Source organism: Herpailurus yagouaroundi, unplaced genomic scaffold, assembly GCF_014898765.1.
Source record: "Herpailurus yagouaroundi ecotype Mexico unplaced genomic scaffold, PumYag 28, whole genome shotgun sequence".
NCBI classification, from domain to species: domain Eukaryota; kingdom Metazoa; phylum Chordata; class Mammalia; order Carnivora; family Felidae; genus Herpailurus; species Herpailurus yagouaroundi.
In genome coordinates, this window is record NW_024412376.1 from 116,237,915 (window position 1) to 116,254,194 (window position 16,280).

Consider the following 16,280-nt stretch of genomic DNA (forward strand, 5'->3'; position numbering starts at 1 on the left):
TTGTTCTGAGGACATTGAACCAGCCCTGCATACCAGGTATAAATCACACTTGGTGCAAACCCTCCAAAATTTTAATCTGTAACTTATCTATTTCCTTCCATCTGGCTCCATAGTTAAGAAATCATACTCATAGTTTTTGGTTAGGCAGAACTTTAGCCCTTATGTTTTGTTTTGTATTTTTTTTTCCACAACATAATGACTGCTACCTTGAAGTCACCTAACTTTGAGAAACCATTTAAAGTTGGATCTTTGCATTCAGTCACATTATTTAACAAAATGTTTCTTTGGCTTTTATTGTACCAAACTTTGTATTTTAATTCTTTGCTCTATCTAGATTCAGTTAACATTACCACCCTTGCAAATACCATGAAGATCTGAATTACTTGTTTCCCTTTCATGTCTACTTACAAACTGGTTGGTCCTTTCAGAACTCATCTTCCATAGGAATATCCTGCCAAGTACAACCAATAATAATCCAAAAACACTATGAATTTTAATTTTCCACTTTCTTCTTATATATCCACCAATTCAGTATGTATGTGGTTTACTTCCCAGGTTATGGGAGATGAGAGGGGTTTTAAGCAATATATTATCACCACATAACATGGACTGCCATCTTTCTAAACACTAAAACTTTCTAAACACTAAAGCACTAAAACTTACTTTGCTGCCAATTTTCTGAATATTAAACCAATACCACACATTTTAGTCTTTGTTAGAAAAGCACTATAATTCAAGGTAAAAATAACATAACAAACCACGTGAAATTTTGGTTGTTATTCAAAATGAGATGTCATCATATATATACACAGTCAAATAGGGAATTGCCAAGCACCTTTATATGCAGACTTAGGGACTCTTGTGTCCTCCTTCTTGTGGCATTTCCATCTTCCCAGGTCTCTTCTAGTCATATACTGGATATGTTGCTTTGATCTTGTCTATGGAGAAAGAGAGAAAGAAAAGAAGATGTATTGGTTTAGTCCAAGGTGCTATACATCTCTTCTACCCAAGTTCACTGGAAAGAATTTGCCTAAATGTCATGGGGACTAGGAAATGTAATATTCTTATGCCTACAGTTAGAAAAAAAGATTTCTGAGCATCTTGTGTGTTCTGACCACATTACATACAAGAAAAACACATGTGCATACAACACAAAATATCACCTCAATGTTTTCTCATCCTTTAACCAGTTGTCACATTAACTCTGAAGGAGTATTTTTCTGGAATAGATTATGCCTCCTCACCACCAAATTTATATAGTGAAGGCTTAAACTTCAATGTGACTATTTTGGAGATAGAACCTTAAAGAAATAATTAAGGTTGAATGAGGTCATAGGAGTGAGGCCCTAATCTAAGATGACTGATGTTCTTGTAAGAAAAGGAAGAGATACCAGGGATGTGTATGCCCAGAAAAAAGGCCATGTAAAGACACAACAAGACAGCACTCTTGCAGGTCAAGGAGACAGGGCTTAGGAGAAATCAATTCTGATGATACCCTGATCTTGGATCCCTAGATTCCAGTACCGTGAGAAATAAATTTTTGTGGTTGAGTCACTCAGTCTATGGTATTTTGTTGTGGCAGCCCTAGCGGACTAACACAAATATCATAACTTTTCATTTCTGTAAATGTCTTAAGTACTCCTCTGAATGTCAACATAAAAGTCCTTGACTGAGGTAAAAGGATATTAAACACTCATTTTTCAATATATCATGCTCACCTCTGGGTTCTTTTTTATTATTTTTGGTATTATTAATAGAAATTAAATATATATGCTGTGAGGGTGCAATATATAAAGAAAAAAATCCAAAGAAGAAAAGGACTTCTTAGTTGTCTGTCACTTATGAAGTGAAGAAAAAGTCATGAGAGCAGGGGCTTGTTAGAGTGAACACTTTGACTTTGGCTACATTGCATCCTGTGAGATGAACACGTAGAAGAGCTAAAAAAGACAGCAAAGTAAAATATACATAAAATCTAAAAATAGATTATTTAATTTTATTTAGGTATTTGCTTAGAGAGCACATATTTGTTTAGAGGCCTGTAAACTTCTATTCATGTAAAATCCCCTCTCTCAGGAGCCAATTGTAGAAGAGATGCTATACACAGAGGGGGTCATACATTCAAGTTCCTATCATGATATCTTTCCCCTTAAAAATGGGGCTCTATAATAAATTCCTTGTTTAGAAAATAAAGCCTGATAGAAGATTTCAGTAAATCTACTACTCTTCAGTTGAGATGGTAACGAGGAATCAGAAAAATATTGAAAAACAAGTTTCCTCTGTGTATACTCTGATATTGTCAGATTATGAATGCAATAGACCTTCCCATCATACCATTTTTCATCCATGTTTATACCCATTCCCAGCTACATGGCTAAAGAAGTAGATAATATGTTATACAGAATTTCTGAGACTTGACAACCTTGATGCCCTTTAAGATAGAAGTGCCCAATACTTACAAATCAACACTGATAACTTCCAAGTTCATAATAAGTTGAATCATGCCTGAGTGTCTTTAAATAATAAGTAAAATTTTGAACGCTCATATGGTCTTAAATTAGGTTTTCTTACTATATTATTTATATAACTGAAAGCATAAATATAGCTGAAAAATTATACTTTAACAGAAAATTAATAAAAGTATCCAAAATTAGTACAAATGATGCAAAATACAACATTAAAAATATATGATTGGGGCGCCTGGGTGGCGCAGTCGGTTAAGCGTCCGACTTCAGCCAGGTCACGATCTCGTGGTCCGTGAGTTCGAGCCCCGCGTCGGGCTCTGGGCTGATGGCTCAGAGCCTGGAGCCTGTTTCTGATTCTGTGTCTCCCTCTCTCTCTGCCCCTCGCCCGTTCATGCTCTGTCTCTCTCTGTCCCAAAAATAAATAAACGTTGAAAAAAAAATATATGATATATGTTGTTGTGTTGAATAGAAAGTGACTTATTTTGTGGCTTATTTATCTAACATATACTAAGTAAAGAACAAACCATCCCTATATTACCCTTTTTAAATTACAATAATTTATTTATTAAAAAAAATTATGCTATGGTATTTTTGGCCTTCACTCGGTCAAAACTAACATATGTCCTTAAATTACTTTGTAGTACTAAGTTATTTTCATGAAAATGATTTAATGAACATAACTGATTAAAAATGTCTTTTTTTAGGATTACCTTTTGAATAAAAGCAGAATTCTAGAGAAGCTAAACACATTGCTTGAGAAACACTGAACTCTGACCTTAACTTGGAATAAAGTAAGAAGCACCAGATGCCAAGATTCTTACATCATGACTTAAATGGAAAGGTGAAATCACATTAGAATTGATAGTAAATACTATGATTTAGAAAATAAGAAAATGTAATACATACTAACCAGATGAAAAGATACTGTTAATGATATTCAATTTTCATGCCTCAATGAAACAAATATTTAAAACTGAGAATATACATTAAATACTTTCTCATTTTCCTTTTTCTTCATTGTTCACTGTTTTTTTTTCCCCAGAAAATTCTTCAAAAAAAAAAGAAAAAAAGTAAAAGCCAACTATTTACTTTAAAAGAGACTGTAACAAATAATTGAGCTGTTTTTCCTTCCAGGGGATAATGTTAACATTTTCATAATCTGCACATCTATAGCAGTTGGAATATATCTGTGAAAACTTTGTGACATTAAATTGTTTATGTAATCAGGGACAAGATGTTTAAGCAGATGAATTCTGGAAATGAATATGTAAACATGAGTTTGTTTGATTTCCAGCAGTCATGCACTACAGTGCCTGCCATTAACATTGCTTGAATATTGGGAATCCATCTAGTTAGATGTATCTCTAGTAAGTAAATTCACCTTCTTCTGTGATGGGCGTTTCTATCACATTATGAGATATAAATTCTGCATAATGATAGAAAAGAAAATTAAAAGTTATAGAGGACATATTTACACACAAATTAAGACATCATGTGAAAACTTTGTGAACAGTTTAATGTAATAAAAATAGCAAGCACCAAGTTGTGTGTATAAAAACACAAAAGGGAAGCTAGAAAATAAACAGTATTCTTACATAAAAAATTATCTTAATCATCATGACTGGAATGACTAAATAATCTAAGTAATACGGGCTCATTTCAAAAAGAGTTTGGAAAAATGATACACAAATGCAATTGAATTATGGGACCTCATTTTTAAAAAAATCAAAGGAAATAGAAATTTCTCACTCATGTGTGCCATGACACCAATAGCAGGTGTTAGATTATTTTCATTGATGTAGAGAATAGTGATGTGTGACCCCTCAGTGAATTTATAAATAAATATTTTGTTAATTCTGTGATAGAATGAAACCATAAAATTTCATTATTAATTAAATGTTAACAATTCTATCTTTAATGCCTAAATGAGTTTCTGACAGTAATATGTTCTCAGCAAATATTGTTATGTGCATTCTGTAGTGAATAAAAAAATACTTTAAAATTGAATTATTCAGTCTACTCAGAATTTGACTTTGTGGCTTAGAATGAGTAAAGAAAACATGTAAGGAAAAATGACAAATATGAAAATATAAGATTACAGGGATATTCCATTAAGCTCAGTGAAAATGAAAAGATCAGCCTCATCAAACACTTCAAAGTTATCAAAATATTTTATGCTTTACTGAGTTTTATATAAACTTATAAAAATGTATTATCAATGAGATTTACAAAAAACCCCACACAATTCATGGAAAAATAATCAAAATGTGCCCAATTAATACATAAGACAAAGCAATAAAAATTACTCCTGTACACTCTTATTGCATATAAAATTGGAGATGGAAATAAAAGTTAAAAATATGACCCTTACATATACCTTTAACAACTGGATAGAATCTCAAGTTATTGGAAACTCCAATGGACATCAAAAGGCACAACCTAAGCTTCAAGATGGTTAAAGCACACTGATTAAATAAAATAAGTGAACTCAATTTAATTGAGGTAACAAACTAATATCTCTATTGTATTAAAGTAACTTTAGGTATAAGTGGTTTACTTTATACTAACATTATCAAATTTTATAATCCTTTTGAAAAGTAGTGCTAAATCCTTGTATACCATCTCATAAAAGTAATGTAGCATTTTTATTTTAAAAATTAAAAACAACTTGGGGAGCCTGGGTAGCCCAGTCGGTTAAGTGGCCGACTTCAGCTCAGGTCACGATCTCACGGTCCGTGAGTTCGAGCCCCGCGTCAGGCTCTGGGCTGATGGCTCAGAGCCTGAAGCTTGCTTCCGATTCTGTGTCTCCCTCTCTCTCTGCCCCTCCCCCGTTCATGCTCTGTCTCTCTCTGTCTCAAAAATAAATTTAAAAAAGTTAAAAAAAAATTTAAAAGATAAAGATGAAAAAATTAGAAAGAAATGAGAAAATATTTCAATTTTAATTAAATTAATTAAATATTTCAATTTAGTCTTGGTATAAAACATTATTTTTAGTCAGCAATGCCTCTAATACAACTGAAAGTACAGTCATACTGTGATTAAACTTATAAAAATGGTATGCATTGTTTATTATTTTATAATGCAGAATAATTTCAATAAAAATAAAGAAAATTTTTTCTAATTTACTTTTTTAATGGTTACTTTTTGAGAGAGAGAGAGAGAGACACACACACACACACACACACACACACAGAGCGCAAGCACGGGAGGGGGCAGAGAGAAAGGGAGACACAGAATCCAAAGCAGGCTCCAGGCTCTGAGATACCAGCACAGGGCCCGATGTGGGGCCCTAACCCACAAGCCATGAGATCATGACCTGAGCTAAGTCGGACACTGAACTGACTGAGCCACCCAGGCACGCTGCTAATTTCTTGCATAACTAGAATAATTCATAACTATAATAATTTGAAAATACAATTTTTACTGTTTAACAAAATGTGTCAATTTTAGCATCAAGTAGACATAATTATAATTGAAACATAATAAGACTATACTTCTTAAAGCAGGTAGTTACAAATTTAATTGAAATGATGATTGATCTAGTCTTTTACAAGTTCCTGGTTCCATTATCAGAACAACCTTAAAATGAGGGCCCGAAGGTGACAACTCATTTTCTTAAACAGTTTCCCTTGCTGTTATGTTTCTTGTGATCTTTTACTTTCCTTATCATCCATGGATTTTTAGTTCAGTCTATTATTTAAATTAGAGGGAAAATGACATACATTATACCAAAGATTCTATGCTTTAATGTTATAATCTAAGCAAAACAAAACAAAACAAACAAAAAATACTTCAAACAAACCAGCCAACTGTAACACTCTACACTCTGGATGAAATATTACACTTTGGATGAAAACCTAACAGCAATAAACTTTTATTAAGTTGGAGCCTGTAATTATGAAACGTGGCTAGGAGAGGCCAATACTTGCAAAACCCTATCATGTACTTTTAGTGCATTTCTTCTATCCCCAATAGCACAGAGGGATATTTTAAAATTAAAATTGTATTAAAACAGCAAATTTAAAAACCTTGGAATATGAAATCTGAATAAAATATATTAACTTCCTTAGGCAAATACCTTGTATGTAATGGAAAGACCATTCATCTAACTATAGAGATTTTATGTCCACTAATATTAATTTTTAAAATTATGAATACTTTGTTGTATTCATTTTTAGTTACTACTAATAATAGGTACAACTAACACTGATTTTATTACTTTTATATGTCAGGTGTTATGCTGATAGGTTTATATATGTTAAAGGTTGCCAGCAAATTCTCATGAAGGCAGTGTGTAACTACAGATCTAGTGAGAGGTGCAGCTGACATTCACACCCAGATCTGTCTATCTTCAGAGCCAGTTCCCTCAACCACTACCCTAAAGTGAATTGAAATATGAAGTAAACACATGCTTTCTAGGCTGGTGTGCTGTAATAATAAAACAAATTAAGCTAAGTGTTACAGAAAGCATATTGAGGTGGCTAATGGCTACTGGGAAGACTCCTTGTTTTCTTTTTGTCAGGTTAATTCTATGTACTCTGTGTCCAAGGCCAAGTTCCCTGGAAACAATTCAGAGAAAGAGATTCACATACACAGTGTTTATTGGAGAGTACTCTGCAACAGTACTTAGGAAGGAGTGAAGAAAGCAGGATGAAACAGATAAGTTGAACTCTGTAATACATAACTATACATAATATAGCATGGAGGGATCTTAAAAAAGAAAAACAAAACAAAACATTGTGCTAAGGAAGAGAAGCTAGACATAAAAGGTCCCATATTACATGATTCCATTTGTATGAAATGTCCAGAATAGAAAGTCCATAAAGACAGAAAGTAGATTAGTAATTTCCAGGGTCTGGGCATAAGGGAAAATGAGGAATAATTGCTAATCAGTGTGGAGTTTCTTTTATTAGTGATAATTTCCCAAAGTGGTGATGCATGCTAAACTCTTTGAATATACCTAAAGACTGATTTGTACACTTTAAAAGGATGGATTTTATGTCATGGTAATTATATCTTACTACCTGTTATAAAAAAAAGTCCTCACAACTCAAAAAGTAATGCAAAATATCTCTAAGAGCATTTAATAGCCATACTATGTAATAATTTTATCTTTTTAATCAGAGATTTTGCAATCTATTAAGACTTTCTGATTTCTGTTTAGGGTAAATAAGTGCCAAATTCTCATTAATTTTAGGTTGGCTCTATTTTTTGCTTATAGACTACCTGGCAATACTTATGTGATAATATATATCTAGTATGTCTTATATCATCATCAAGACCATTATTTAGAACCAGAGAAAAAACTACCCCAAAAAACAATAAAAACAAAACCCAAAAGTGAAACTGTAAAGAAACTTTACTCCTTGTAGTAACTTTTTTTTAAGAAAAGGAGATGAATCCTGGAGAGATAAATTGATGAAGCTCCATCACTTATGATCATAAGTATGTATACACTGATATACACTGATATACTATCCTTCTTAGTGATTTTATAATAATGATACACTAGATTTTCATGTCTAATTTTAAAGGCTCTTTGTTGTAGATGTGTGTGTGTGTGTGTGTGTGTGTGCGTGTGTGTGTGTTCCTTCAACTTAGCTTTCATTGTCCTTTTTAAGTATTGAATTTCCCAAATCTTTGTGGGAAGACTTTGTGGGAAAAATATTAAATAATTTTAATATTTCTTGTTTAGTTGTTTTGTTAAGTCAAATTATGAATTAAATGTCAAAATTCTTACTAAAATACTTCATTAAAATTAATAAACAATGTTTCTACAAGTTCTATTTTTAAATTGATATAAATCCAGATGTCATTAAAACACATGTAATACTTGATCGTGATATATTGCATGTTTTATCATTTTAAGGCTTATTGAAAGAAAATCTTTTGAAAGAATTATTTGTATTCTAATTCAATAAACCTATGATCTATGTAACTAGATCAACCGTACATAGAATAATATACTTTTTTAATCATTAAAAAAATAGTGGTACACTGAAGTCTGCAACCATTAAATATTTAAATTCAGTAGATTTTTTATTGTAGAAAAACGTAAAACACTTTTTTTGTATAACTACAAGGTAAACAAGGCCTTAAATAACTAAGACCTAAAAATGCTATTCTATGCTATCCATTTAAATATAAGTTATATATTTTAACTGTGTTTAATTTCTTAACATTATTTTACAACTGAAATAATTATATTGGATATTTTTTCTATGCATAATAAAATAGAAAAGTCACTAAATCATTTGACAGTATTTTAGAATGCACCAAGAAACCTTTTTTCTTTTTAATGAAATGGTGTCAAATTCATGATTATTTGTCTGTTATTCATGGTCCTTTTATAATATTGTAATTGTGGAAAGTAATCATTTACATTAAAAACAAACAGATTTAATTTTTATTTCAGAATTGTAGGTAGGAGTAAAGTGTTTAGACACAGTTTTTTTTTTTATTAATTTAATTTTTTTTTTTTAATTTATTTTTGAGACAGAAACAGAGCGCGAACAGGGGAGGGGCAGAGAGAGAGGGAGACACAGAATCTGAAACAGGCTCCAGGCTCTGAGCTGTCAGCAACACGGGGCTAGAACCCACGACCCGTGAGATCATGACCTGAGCTGAAGGTGGACGCTTAACCAACTGAGCCACCAAGGTGCCCCATAGAAACAGTTTTAAAAGGGAGTAAAAAACTGCTTATGCTACTTCTCAAAAAAAGAACATTATCTATGTCCATCACAATAATATATTACTAAATGTGCTTTTAAAAAAATATTTCTAATCATATTAACTAATTCTCTAGCTTCTTCAAGTGACATTAACTAAGCATTTTAATTGAGTGTTCAAGTATTTTCATTTGACTTTGTAGGTCAATTCACATTTAAAACCTGACAATATAATAAGTTTTATAGCTGCAAACTTTTAAACCATGAGTCTTAAATACATTTTGATATTTTAATGTAAATTATGAATTCATTAGGTAATAATAAGATTTTATTTTGCATTAAGGTTGCTAGAAGACTTGGTGTAGTTTAGAATTTATATTACAAGATTTTCATTTGAGTATTAAATTATGACATTAATATGGGATAATGGAATATTACCAGTTACTTTTTTATTTTGTACATACATACATAAAATGTATCATGTACATAATAATATGTCTAAACAACCTTTTAACTATTAAGTACATGCAAATATATATACTTATAAATGTATATACTTATAAATATATATACTTATAAATGTATACTTTCAAATATACTTATAAAAGTATATAAATATATATACTTATAAATATATATACTTATAAATGCAAGTATATATACTTATAAATAGAAGTATAAATATTTACTTATAAATGTATAAACATATACTTATAAATGTATACAAATATATATACTTATAAATGTATACTTATACATACTTATAAATGTAACATTCATTTTTTAAACATAGGTTTATATTTTAATAATAAATTATTTTACTATTATAAATTCACCTCCACCACATGGTCAAGTTATTTTATAAAACATAAATATGTACTTATTGTATTGTTTAGGATAATAATGAAGTATGAAATAATAAGATCAAATGTTAATGCCTGTTTTCTCAGAGTATCTTTTTTTAAATGTTTTATTTATTTTTGAGGGGGGGAGAGAGAAAGAGACAGGGAGAGAGAATGAGCAGGGAGGGGCAAAGAGAGAGGGGGACAGAGGATCTGAAGTGGGCTCTGTGCTGATAGCAGAGAGCCAATGTGGGGCTTGAACTCACAAACTATGAATCATTACCTGAGCTGAAGTCAGACACTCACCTGACTGAGCCACCCCGGTGCCCTTCTCAGAGTATCCTTATTGGTATTTATTACCATATGTTTTCACAACTTCCATTTATACTACTATTCTGAATTTTGTTGTTTTATAAGTTGAAAATCTGTTCATAGTTGAAAATCCCACAGAGTGATTTAAATTGTTGTATTAATGCATTGTTGAATGTTTCTCACTTAAAAATATTTTTACAAAATACTTGAATACATTTGTATTATTTATAATGTTAAAACTTTCTTTCATATTCCTACTTATGGTAAAATAAACACATGAGCATTCAAACATTTAGACATGTATAGATACTGACTTGCATATTTGTCTTAGTCATCTTGGGCTACCATAACACAATACTAGACTGGGTGGCTAAAACAATTGCAATTTATTTTCTCCCAATTCTAGAGTTTGCATGTCTAAGATTAATGTCTCAGCAATGTCTATATCTGGTGAGGGCTCTCCCTTTGGGTTGCCTTCTCCTTTCATCCCCTTATAACCCTTCCTTGGTGTTTAGGTCTTCAACATACAAATTTTGGGGAGACACAAACATTCAGTCTATAACTGCTGTTTTTTAAGACTCTTTCAAAAGTTTCTATCTGAAGTTATTTGATTTTTTAAATCTATATTAACACAATTTATGCAACAAAAATAACAGATACTGTTATTAATCTGTAAACAATACGGGTGCCTGGGTGGCTCAGTTGGTTGAGGGTCCGACTTCGCTCAGGTCATGATCTCACGGTCTGAGAGTTCGAGCCCCTCGTCGGGCTCTGTGCTGACAGCTCAGAGCCTGGAGCCTGCTTCGGATTCTGTGTCTCCCTGTCTCCTGCCCCTCCCCCGCTCATGCTCTGTCTCTCTCTCTGTCAAAAATAAATAAACATTAAAAAAAATTTTTAAAAATCTGTAAACATTAAGCCAGTTGTAGTTTGAGGTCTACAAGCAAACATGCTTACACAGGGAGAAAAACTACTCCATTAAATGTAACATAACTTTTTTGGAGGCAATAGTCATTCTATCCTTGCTCCATCCCACTTTGGCTTCATAGCAATCTATTATGTATGTGCCTACATAACAGCTATGTAGTGATTATCGCTATATATATATGTATATATATATATATGTATACATATATATATATATAGCCAGATTCTTAAAAGGAATGAAGCTCAGAGTCCGATATTTTCCCCCTTCCTTAAGCAGTACCTGAAATATTTTTCCCCAAAGAATAACCTAGAACAACAGGAACTCAGAAGATCTATAACCTTTTACTGAGTAAATCCCAGGAGTTAAGGCATTTTCCTTATTATATTAACATTTCTTAACGTGACCAACAAACAAACAAAATATGTATATTATGTATGTCTTATATATTAGGTATTATATTTGAAAAATAATTGGAATATATTTATAATAGTTTATTTAGAAAAAAGAAAATGAATTTTCATCATTTCTTTTTCCTTTTTGTTTTTATATGTCTTCTTTCGAAAATCAAATACCTTAAATACAAAATATGTGTTCAATCCATTTACTCTCTCATTTTATAACAAACTCACAATATGTAAAATGTCTCTTTATAATTACCATAAAATCTAATTTAATGGGGAAATGACAGAACAATTCAAATTATGATAGGAGAAATGTAATTGTATTGTTAAGATTAAGTATATCTAGTAAAGTGGAACATAAGTTGTTTATTCTATACTAACCCAAGGGCTATAAATTAGGTGTGACACATAAAGGAAGGAATTTCAGGGGCGCCTGGGTGGCGCAGTCGGTTAAGCGTCTGACTTCAGCCAGGTCACGATCTCGCGGTCCGTGAGTTCGAGCCCCGCATCAGGCTCTGGGCTGATGGCTCGGAGCCTGGAGCCTGTTTCCGATTCTGTGTCTCCCTCTCTCTCTGCTCCTCCCCCGTTCATGCTCTGTCTCCCTCTGTCCCAAAAATAAATAAACGTTGAAAAAAAAAAAGGAAGGAATTTCAAATTTTGGTGCCAACTATTATTCAGACATAAAAGAAAATTAGTCAAAACAGAAAGCATGTAAATGTTATTGACAAATATGACTGTGATGTAAAAAGATAGTCAAGAAAGATAATTGTGAGTTTTATGTTGAATTTATTGAAAATTATGCTAATTGCTATGTATAGATATAATGGTTGAATTGGAGGATATGAGCTGGAAGTATAAATTATGGAATATTTCTCAGGCTAAATGAATGAATCCACACTTACATGTGAGGGTAACTGTTCGAATGCAATACTAAAATGAAAGGGATATATGCATAGATGAATGTTAAAGTAGTTTTAGCTACACTAAGATTTTATGTATTGATTATCAATACATCACATGGATGAGAAAGATATATGAAAAACTACATTTGGATATGAATATGTCCATGATCACTTGGAATTGTTTTTTATCCTGAAACCCTGATTTCTCGACTAACACACATACCATAGACTATCTCTTGAAAGCAGAGATTTAAGATGTGAAGAAACTCCACAAAAATTAAGGATCTGTGTAGGGGTAAGTAGATGGGACTTATGTGGAAAGATAAATGTCTGTTCATGCAATGACAGGGGAGTGGGGAAGTGAGTTTTCTAGGATAGAGTTAGGCAGAGTATAGATGCAAAAGGTTGTTTCCCTAGGTACAGATTTATGTAAAACTCCTGGGGAATTTATAAGCAAGGCAATAGCTGTTAGTAAATATTATGGGTGTAGATTTGCTATATTCCATGAGAGAAAATGTTCTGAAGATTTTTAAAAGGTAGTGGACTTAGGAACAAAATAAATACAGTTGTATTGATTACATTGCATATTCCTTTGTGCAGTTGACTCAACAGCAGTATGAGTGCTATTAAAATACAGTTATAAGTAGGGATGATTTAGGTTTGGAGATTGGCAGAGTGGCTCTAACAGAGAGTTATATATAGACCAAAGTTTCTATATCCATAAAATGTATTTTTTTATGTTTATTTATTTATTTTGAGAGGTGAGTGTGGATAGACAGAGAGGGAGAGAATCCCAAGCAGGCTCTTCACTGACAGTGTGGAGCCCAATGTGGGGCTTGATCCCAGGAGATTATGACCTGAGCTGAAATCAGGAGTCAGTCTCCTAACTGACTGAGCCACCCAGGTGCCACTATAAAATATAGTTTTTAAAGTATCAACTTGAAGCTCCATGGACTTGGGTACCTCAGCTCTGCAGTTTACTCTTGTATCTTTAGGTCTAGCAGGATACCTTGCACAGAATGAGACTCTCCATATTTGCTGAATGAATACATGCATTAATGAATAAATAGGGTCTGATGAGAGTTAACTAAAGCAATTCACCATAGATTCTAGGATTGTGAGTGTTATATAAGCTGAATTTTATAAGTGCAGTGAAGTCTCTATGAATATTTCACTTAGAATTAACAATAGAAGTACATGAGAACACTTCTATAAAATAAGCATGATAAACCTATTACTTGATATAAAAAAATCTGAAATAGAATATTATGATTTCCCTCAGTTTTAGCATCATACATATGCCTAAAGTAAGTATTTATGGCATGAATGACATATTAATATAGGAAAACCCTAATCCTCATTAAAAATATTAAATACACATAAGTGGACATTTTAAAACTATAAGCTATCCACGCGTCACATAACATGTTAATTTTTTAAAAAAATAATTTCTTATTCATAAATATCACATTATATTTCATTCGAAATTATATGTTACAAGTATAGCAAGCCTATGTCCCCCAATGGCACAAATTGAGGTTGTAAGACATCAAAGACTATCAGGTATTTTGATTAATGTATCAGTTTAACCAGGTGGGAGAACACATAGAAATATATATAACCACATTAATTTTATTTTCTAAGCCTAGAGAAGGATTAGGATTATATTTAGAAATAAAAAATTCTGAAAATGAAGTGTGATTGTGTGATTTAGAATGTTGCTAAAACCCATGTAGTAAATAAGATTTTGGAAGCATTCTAAAATAATATGAAAGAGCTTTATAAATATTAATTTGTTATAGCAATACATTCACTCCATAGGCATAATTACAGGTTTGTCACCTTTACTCTTGTGCCTGATGTGGAAATAGTGGAAATCTATAATTAATAACTTGGTTAACACAGTAGGATGGCAATGTGTTTCTCCCTATGAATGTGATACAATCAGGATGTCGATGTGGAAGCTATGCCAAAAGCTTTCTGAAGGCAATCAGCCTTATCTGACACCAAGACATAACCAATTGCCTGATGTTTAAACTGATGCTCTGTAGTAAATATGGAACTGAACAAAAATTCTCGGGGTTTCAGAAATTATTTTCCAGACAAATTATCATATCATCAATTCAGAAGTGGAAATCCACTCCATGACACCAAATTAGAGAACTAATAGGAAGCATAGAAAAATAAAGTTCTAAAAAAAATCCAAGAAGTAATTTAGAGGACATAGTGGTTAACAGCTGTGGAAGCAGGTGCAAAGCATGCATAACTAACAAAGTTGAAAAAAAAAACCTATTAAAAGATTAAAATGCATACCTTTAACCAAAGTACAGAATTCAAATATAGAAGGGCACCACATATTAAAGCCATTAACCTTTTTCAAAATTGTAAAGCATGTGAACTTGATCTTCTAGGGATTTTCCACTTGCCCCTCATCATTCTAAATGCACATGCATTAAATACATTTAATGGTTTCTGATATTTTAGAGAGCCAGTGATTAGTGTTTCTTCCTCCCCTGCCCAAATTCAGAATCAGAGAGAAACAGACAACCACAAACCTCTGATACAGGGAACTCTGTGGGCTGGAAACCAGAGCAGGGTGATGTCCTTTCTACTGGTAAATCTGGAAAGATGTGCTCAAAAGAGATGGGTGGAGCATGTACAATTGCTTAATGCAAAACTCATTCACTTGGGAAATTGCTTCTTCTCCTAAGGTAAGGAATGAATAACAGGGGCACAGATAAAAGTGGAATTTTCCAAGTTTACTTCATCTGGTTCCCACTCGGCAAGAATAATCTTTAAAAAGGAAAGGATAAGAAGTTATACTACATTACAAATTACATCTTAAAACTTAAATGTTGTCACTTCTAGTTTTTGTATTTCTACTTTAAGCAATTTCTCTTTTTTTTTTAATTTTTTTTAAATTTTTTTTTTTTGAGAGAGAGCAGGGAAGGGCAGAGAGAGATTGAGAGATTGAGAGAGAGAGAGAGAGAGAGAATCCCAAACGCTCTGTGCTGTCAGAGCAGAGCCCTACATGGTAGTCAAACTCACTGCAAGATCATGACCTGACCTGAAACCCAGAGCTGAACACTTAACTGACTGAGCCACCCAAGTGTCCCTACTTTAAGCAATTTCTTATTCATAATAGACTTTGGATTGCATTACAAAAGATAAATCAGTCCAATGATTCTTCTTTCTCTCCTCCCTCTTTCCTTTCCTTAACTCCTCTTCCATTACTTCTTTCTCAGTGAAATTCACCAGCACAGTTCAATTATGCCTATGAAACTGCAATCTGTAGTTCACGTTTTAACTAAAGTATTATGGACACTTTTTAAAAGTTACATAATCACATGAAGGAAGATGCTATATGAATATCACGGTAGGCAGAATGTTAAACTGATACCCAGTGGCCCAAACCTTTATTGCCATATTTTACAAATCACTCCCTTATGGAGGTGGGCAAGACCTTTGAATATGATGAGCTATTACTCCCATGAGCAGTTACCAATAGTTGCTTTGAGTAAATCGAAAGTGATATTATCCTGGGTGAGAAAGATTATCAGATGAGCCCTTAAAGAAAGTAAAGTATCAGATGATTTCACCTGACCTGGTCTTGAGGAAACGACCTACCACATTGTAAGAGATCTTATGGAGAGGATCATGTGGCAATGATCGGTTGCCAACCTCCGAGCCAAGAGTATCTCTGGCCAATAACTAGGAAAATGAAAGAAAGAAAGAAAGAAAGAAAGAAAGAAAGAAAGAAAGAAAGAA

At 32.6% G+C, this 16,280-nt stretch overlaps 1 long non-coding RNA gene across 1 annotated transcript in view; it reads right to left on the bottom strand.

Annotated features, from left to right (window-relative positions):
• Window positions 1-711: 711 nt before the first annotated feature.
• The window catches only part of LOC121034986 (uncharacterized), a 29,687-nt gene continuing 14,118 nt past the window's right edge, over window positions 712-16,280 (bottom strand). The window contains exon 2 of the long non-coding RNA XR_005792712.1: window positions 712-938. This is a non-coding gene — a long non-coding RNA (uncharacterized LOC121034986). The remainder of the gene's footprint in view (window positions 939-16,280) is intronic.